The sequence below is a fragment of the Miscanthus floridulus genome, chromosome 16 (genome assembly GCF_019320115.1).
Source record: "Miscanthus floridulus cultivar M001 chromosome 16, ASM1932011v1, whole genome shotgun sequence".
In the NCBI taxonomy this organism is placed as follows: Eukaryota; Viridiplantae; Streptophyta; class Magnoliopsida; order Poales; family Poaceae; genus Miscanthus; species Miscanthus floridulus.
The window spans coordinates 83,666,482-83,673,422 of record NC_089595.1 but is presented as its reverse complement, the minus strand read 5'-3'; the positions used below and the strand labels follow the sequence as shown (position 1 = coordinate 83,673,422).

At 58.7% G+C, this 6,941-nt stretch overlaps 1 pseudogene; it reads right to left on the bottom strand.

The window, feature by feature from the left end:
* Positions 1–5,329: 5,329 nt before the first annotated feature.
* On the bottom strand, positions 5,330–6,666 carry LOC136510937 (probable carboxylesterase 17; annotated as a pseudogene).
* Between the last annotated feature and the right edge of the window lie 275 nt (positions 6,667–6,941).

Here is a 6,941-nt window from a genome sequence, read left to right as displayed (position 1 = left end):
TGCTCGGACATCGCCGCCTACATTGGGGACTCCTCACTCCTCAGTGCTCGGTCATCGCCAGCGACGCCGAGGACTTCTCGCTCCTCGGTGCTCGGACATCGCCGCCTACGATGGGGACTCCTCGCTCCTCAGTGCTTGGGTATGCCAGCGACACCGGGGACTCCTCGCTCCTTGGTGCTCAGACATTGTCAGCGACACCGGGGGCTCCTCGCTCCTCGATGCTCGGTCATCGCCAGTGATGCCGGGGACTCCTTGCTCCTCGGTGCTCGGACATCACCAGCGACGCCGGGGATTCCTTACTCCTCGGTGCTCAGTCACCGCCAGCGACGCCGAGGACTCCTCGCTCCTCGGTGCTCGGACATCGCCAGCGACGCCGGAGAGTCCTCGCTCCTCGGTGCTCAGTCATCGCCAGCGACGCCGAGGACCCCTCGGTGCTCCCTTGGTGGTTGGATCTTGCTACGTCTCATCGGTGTGCTATAAAGCTACTGCATGCTGTTTGGATCAGGGTGCTGATCTTGGGCAGCATGTCTGGGGTCTTGATGCGCGCATGTCGGATGACGTCGGTAAAGATTTCAGACTTATTTTTCTTTGACCCTGCTACAAGATTCATTCTTCATCTTGCAGCAGGCTTGAGGACTAAGTGGGCACACTTCACCTTGCGGTGAATGTGCTTGTTCTCATCTCAAGGCTACGTCCAGGGATTGGCTTCCTGTTCGGCTGGTCATCTACTTTCTGACCCTGGCACCATATGACTATGTCACCTACTATCAGGCTCGAGGACTAGCTGTGGGGTATGGCCCTCAGTATCCACAAGACAAGACATGGGCCGCACCATCAGAGGTGGCCCAGCCCACAAGATCAAGGCGTGCATGGCGCTGCTCGGCGTGCACCGCAAGATATTGTATAGTATCAAATAGGATACTTTTCTTGTAACCCTGCTCCTCCAGACTATATAAGGAGATGCAGGGGTCCCCTATTAGACAAGATACATCAAGATTGATACATCTCAATGCAATACATCAGAACACAGGATGTAGGTATTATGTCATACTGACGGCCGAACCTGTCTAAATCTTGTGTCTTGGTGCTTGCATTACCATCTCGCTCCTAATCTCGCTCACCTCTACGACAAATCTACCATCGTGGGATACCCCTCGGTGGACTACCAAGCATCTTTTGTCGACAGTTGGCACGCCAGGTAGGGGTGTGCGCTTGATCCATGGCGAGCCAGATGGACCTCAAATCAACAGCATGTTCTCATCATCAATCTCGTGGAGATCCATGCCGGTCCACGACGATGATTCATCGCTGCTACACCAGCCCCTGCGACAGCAGATCCGATCTCGGAACCACCTCAGAGGTCGTCTTCACCAACAACTCACCGCCCACCAGGTGTTCGCCATCAACACCGACCAGATAACGCCATACGTCGCCGACTAGACGCTCCGTCCAAAGCTAAGTCACACTTTAATATTCTTCTAAATATTCTCCAATCTTCGTATATCGCCATAATGTTTCTCCGAACTGTTTTCTCCATGTTTGCTCTCCAAATGATTTTCTGAACCCCTAAATAGTCCTATTGATGCTCGGACGCCTCCAGAGATGGCCATGTCTCTGGCTCCTCCCTACACGTGCTACGGGCTCCGCGCTCTGCATTATGGGTGGTCGGCAGCGGCTCCTTGGTCACGCTTGTTCCTCCTACACGTGCACGGGCTCTGCGCTCGACGTTATGGACTATGGGCTAGCTAGGGCTAGAGACTCAGCTACACACTAACTGTTCGGGCGGTTTATATTAAACATAAATATATTTTCACGCCAACTGATCACCGAGATGCATACGTCGTTTCATCACCATTGCTGATTTTTCTCCAGAGTTCATTTATTTTTACATCATGTACTACCCATTCTACATGTTTGTATTGCAGGGTCATCGTCCAGGTGATCAGACCACCTGGTGTTCAGACTTCTCCACCGATCAACTGGTCGGACCGCTTGGTTCATGGACTCCATCGCCGACCAGTTGATCGGACTGTTCGCCGGTCGCTTCTACTCAATGCTCACTTCATCGCCGACTAGTTGACTAGACTGTTCGTCGCTCTTGCTTCATTGCCAGCTACACAGGTTACTCCTCGGCACACAGATACTTCATGCTCGAGGACTAAGTGGGCACACTTCACCGCACGGACATCGTCAGCTACGTCGGTGCTCGGACCATCGCCGCCTAAGCTGAGGACTCCTCGGTGCTCGGACCTCGCCGCCTACGCTGGGGACTCCTCACTCCTCAGTGCTCGGACATCGCCAGTGATGCTGGGGACTCCTCGCTCCTCGGTGCTCGGTCATCGCCAGCGACGCCGGGGACTCCTCGCTCCTTGGTGCTCGGACATCGCCGCCTACGTTGGGGACTCCTCGGTGCTCGGACATCGCCGCCTACGCCAGGGACTCCTCGATGCTCGGTCATCGCCAGTGACACCGAGGACTCCTCGCTCCTCGGTGCTTGGTCATCGCCAGCTTCACCAGGAACTCCTCGGTGCTCAGACATCAGCGCCTACGCCGGGGACTCCTCATTGCTCGGACATCACCGCCTACATCGGGGACTCCTCGGTGCTCGGACGTCGCCACCTACGCCAGGGACTCCTCAGTGCTCGATCATCGCCAGCGACACTGGGGACTCCTCGCTCCTCGCTCCTCGGTGCACGGTCATCACCAGCTTCGCCGAGAACTCCTCGGTGCTCGGACATCGCCGCCTACGCCGGGGACTCCTCGGTGCTCGAACATGGCCGCCTACGCCGGGGACTCCTCGGTGCTCGGACATCGCCACCTATGCCAGGGACTCCTCGGTGCTTGGTCATCGCTAGTGACACCGGGGACTCCTCGCTCCTCGCTCCTCGGTGCTTAGTCATTGCCAGCTTCACCAGGAACTCCTCGGTGCTCGGACATCGCCGCCTACACCGGGGACTCCTTAGTGCTCGGATGTCGCCACCTATGCTAGGGACTCCTCGGTGCTCAGTCATCACCAGCGATGTCGGGGACTCCTCGCTCCTCGCTCCTCGGTGCTCGGACATCACCGCCTACATCAGGGACTCCTCGCTCCTCGGTGCTCGGTCATCGCTAGCGACACCGAGGACTCCTCGCTCCTCGGTGCTCGGACATCACCGCCTACGCCGGGGACTTCTCGCTCCTTGCTCCTCGATGCTCGGTCATCGCTAGCGATGCCGGGGACTCCTCACTCCTCGGTGCTCGGACCTCGCCGCCTACGCCAAGGACTCCTCGGTGCTCGGACATCGCCGCCTACGCCGAGGACTCCTCGCTCCTCGGTGCTCGGTCATCGCTAGTGACGCCGAGGACTCCTCGCTCCTTGGTGCTCTGTCATCGCCAGCGACGCTAGGGACTCCTCGCTCCTTGGTGCTCAGACATCACCGCCTACATCGGGGACTCCTCGGTGCCCGGTCATCGCTAGTGACACCGGGGACTCCTAACTCCTCGGTGCTCGGTCATTGCCAGCAATGCTAGGGACTCCTCACTTCTCAGTGCTCGGACCTCGCCGCATACACCAAGGACTCCTCGGTGCTCGGACATCACCACCTATGCCGGGGACTCCTCGCTCCTCAGTGCTCGGACATCGCCGCCTACACCGGGGACTCCTCGCTCCTTGGTGCTCGGTCATCGCCAGCGATGCCAGGGACTCCTCGGTCCTTGGTGCTCTGTCATCGCCAGCGACATCGGGGACTCCTCGCTCCTCGGTGCTCGGACGTCGCCGCCTACGCCGGGGACTCCTCGGTGCCCGGTCATCACCAGTGACACTGGGGACTCCTAGCTCCTCGGTGCTCGGTCATCGCCAGCGACACTAGGGACTCCTTGCTCCTCGGTGCTCAGTCATCGCCGCCTACGTTGGGGACTCCTCACTCCTCGCTTCTCGGTGCTTGGTCATCGCCGCCTATGCTGAGGACTCCTCGCTCTTCGCTCCTCAGTGCTCGGTCATCGCCAGCGACGTCGAGGACTCCTCACTGCTCGGTGCTCGGACCTCACCGCCTACGCCAAGGACTCCTCAGTGCTCGGACATCGCCACCTATGCCGGGGACTCCTCGCTCCTCGGTGCTCAGACATTGCCGCCTACGTCGAGGACTCCTCGCGACTCGGTGCTTGGTCATCACCAGTGACGCCGGGGACTCCTCGCTCCTCGGTGCTCTGTCATCGCCAGCGACACCAAGGACTCCTTGCTCCTCGGTGCTCGGACATCGCCGCCTACGCCGGGGACTCTCGGTGCCCATTCATCGCCAGCGACGCTAGGGACTCCTAGCTCCTCGGTGCTCGGTCATCGCCAGCGACACCGGGGACTCCTCGCTCCTCGGTGCTCGGTCATCACCGCCTACACCGGGGACTCCTCACTCCTTGCTCCTCGGTGCTCGGTCATCACCGCCTACACCGGGGACTCCTCGCTCCTCGCTCCTTAGTGCTCGGTCATCGCCGCCTACGCCGGGGACTCCTCGCTCCTCGATTCTCGGTCACCGCCAGCTACGCTGGGAACTCCCCGAGTGGTCGGACATCGCCGGCTACGCCAGGGACTCCTTGGTGCTCAGATCTTGCTACGTCTTGTCGATGTGCTATCAAGCTGCTCCATGATGTTCGGATCAGGGTGCTGATCGTAGGCAGTACGTCTGGGGTCTTGATACGCACATGTCAGACGACATCAGCAAGCTTTTAGACTTTTTTTCTTTAACCCTGCTACAAGATTCATTCTTCATCTTCCAGCAGGCTCGGGGACTAAGTGGGCACACTTCACCTTATGGTGAACGTGCTTGTTCTCATCTCGGGGCTATGCCCGAGGACTGGCTGCCTGCTCGGCTGGTCTTCTACTTTCTGACCCTGGCACCACGTGACTACGTCACCTACTATTAGGCTCAGGGACTAGCTGTGGGGGTATGGCCCCCAAGACATGGGCCGCACCATCGGAGGTGGCCTAGCCCACAAGATCAAGGCGTGCACGGCACTGCTCGGCGTGCACCTCAAAACATTGTATAGTACCAAATAGGATACTTACCTTATAACCCTACCTCATCCAGAGTATATAAGGAGAGGTAGGGGTCCCCTAGCGAATAGGCTACATCAAGCTACTTGGTCGTCCAGATCAATACAATACACCAAAGACACTGGACGTAGGGTATTACGTCGATCAGACGGCCCGAACCTGTCTAAATCGTTGTCTCTGTGCCGTGTGTCACCATCTGGTTCCTGATCACACGCACCTCCACCGACAAATCTACTATCACGGGATACCCCTCGGTGGACTGCCGAGCATATTCTGTCGATAGGTAGTATGTGTTCTTGCACTTCAGTGACGTGAGATGAAGCTCTTGATGGCGTCGATGAGCTCTCGGGCTCGTTCCCTAGTGGTGGGGTCCATGTCGATGGCATGCTTGTTAAGGTAGAAGGAGTGGCTCAAGCCGTGGTTGATTAGCACCTCCACCTCCTTGTTGGCAGCACGCAGCACGTTGTAGTACTCGAGGTTACTGTCGTGGATGAGGTCGTTCTTGGCCACGAACACAAGCAATGGCGGCAGCGGCACGGACTCCAGCGGTGGCGCCTTCGAACCCATTGGGCAGGTGAAGGGGTGGTCCATGGTTGCGCCCTCTGGCAGCGCATAAGCAAGGAACTTGTCCAGCATGTCCAGCATGAAGAACACCGAGTCGGCCTTCGTCTCCAGCTCCGACCGGCTCTACATGGCGCGCATGAACCCCGGGTGGATCGGGATGCCGCCGGCCATGCAGAGGGACGCCCAACTACCCGTGTCATCTTGGGCCACGCAGGCAGCGATGAGGTGGATGAGGTTGCCGCTCGAGCTATCCTCGATGAGGAACACTCGGGACACGTCGGTCGCCACGTGGAGGAGCTCGGCCACCGGGTCATTGTTGAGGGCACCATCCTCAGACAGTGTGATGGAGCAGAGCCTATGGAGCGTGACGACGCCGGTGTCGATGTGCGCGGGCAGGCGGCACTCGAGCGTGAGCGGGAGATCAATGACGTCCACCACGGCGGGGACGGCACACGTGAGGCGCGCGTAGAAGTGGTGGTACATGAGCCTGGACAGGTGGGAGATGTAGAAGCCACCGCTGTGGAGGTGCAGGATGACGGGCATGCGCGCACCACCTTCCGCCTTCACCTTGGGGAGGTACACGCGTAGGTTTGGCTCCCCCGGTAGGTCGTGGAGCGTGTGCCCGTCTCATGGCACCGCCTACGGCGGCACTGGCTCCATCAGCGGAAGGGCCTCGAGCGGGCCAGTCCACGTGCGATCGACGCTGCCGTCGTCCAGCACACGCAGCTAGCCGGACACCTCGTCCACCACCTTACGGCCACCCACCAGTTGCACTTGCGGCTGCTGCTGGGCATTGGCAGGGGGGCCATCGGTGTTGCTGGGGTAGTGTGCTGTGCACTGGGGGCGAAGTGCAGGTGGCGTTGTCTAAGCACGTAAGACACGACGTGTGTGCACGTTGGAGATGGTTGGATGCACAGAGCTATGCGGGAGCCAGGCTTTACCATTCGTGTGTCCTTAAATCTAGCTTGATCCGCTTCTTTTTTCATCTGGAACAGTGTTTTTCTCTTACAAATTCCTCCAGAATTCCTCCAAACCATCCAAATTCCTCTAGAACTATACCATCCGAACGGGGCCATAGGCAGTGGGCGAGGTAGCTAGAGACTCGAGAGGCCAAGAGGTTGCGTGTGAATTGTGGTTGTGGTTGCGGTTGTGGTTGCGGTTGCCGCTCCTTCGGAGGGAACTTTCAGAGAAATGCTGGGCGATTTCGATTAGAATTGCGGGTTCGCGATCGCGACGTCGGTTGTCGGTGAAACCAAGCATGTGAGAAGAGCAGCGCGACGCTGGGGTGGAGGACCTATGTGCTGTGTGGACCGGCTAGACTTGCAGTTGGTAACACAAAATAACCTACACT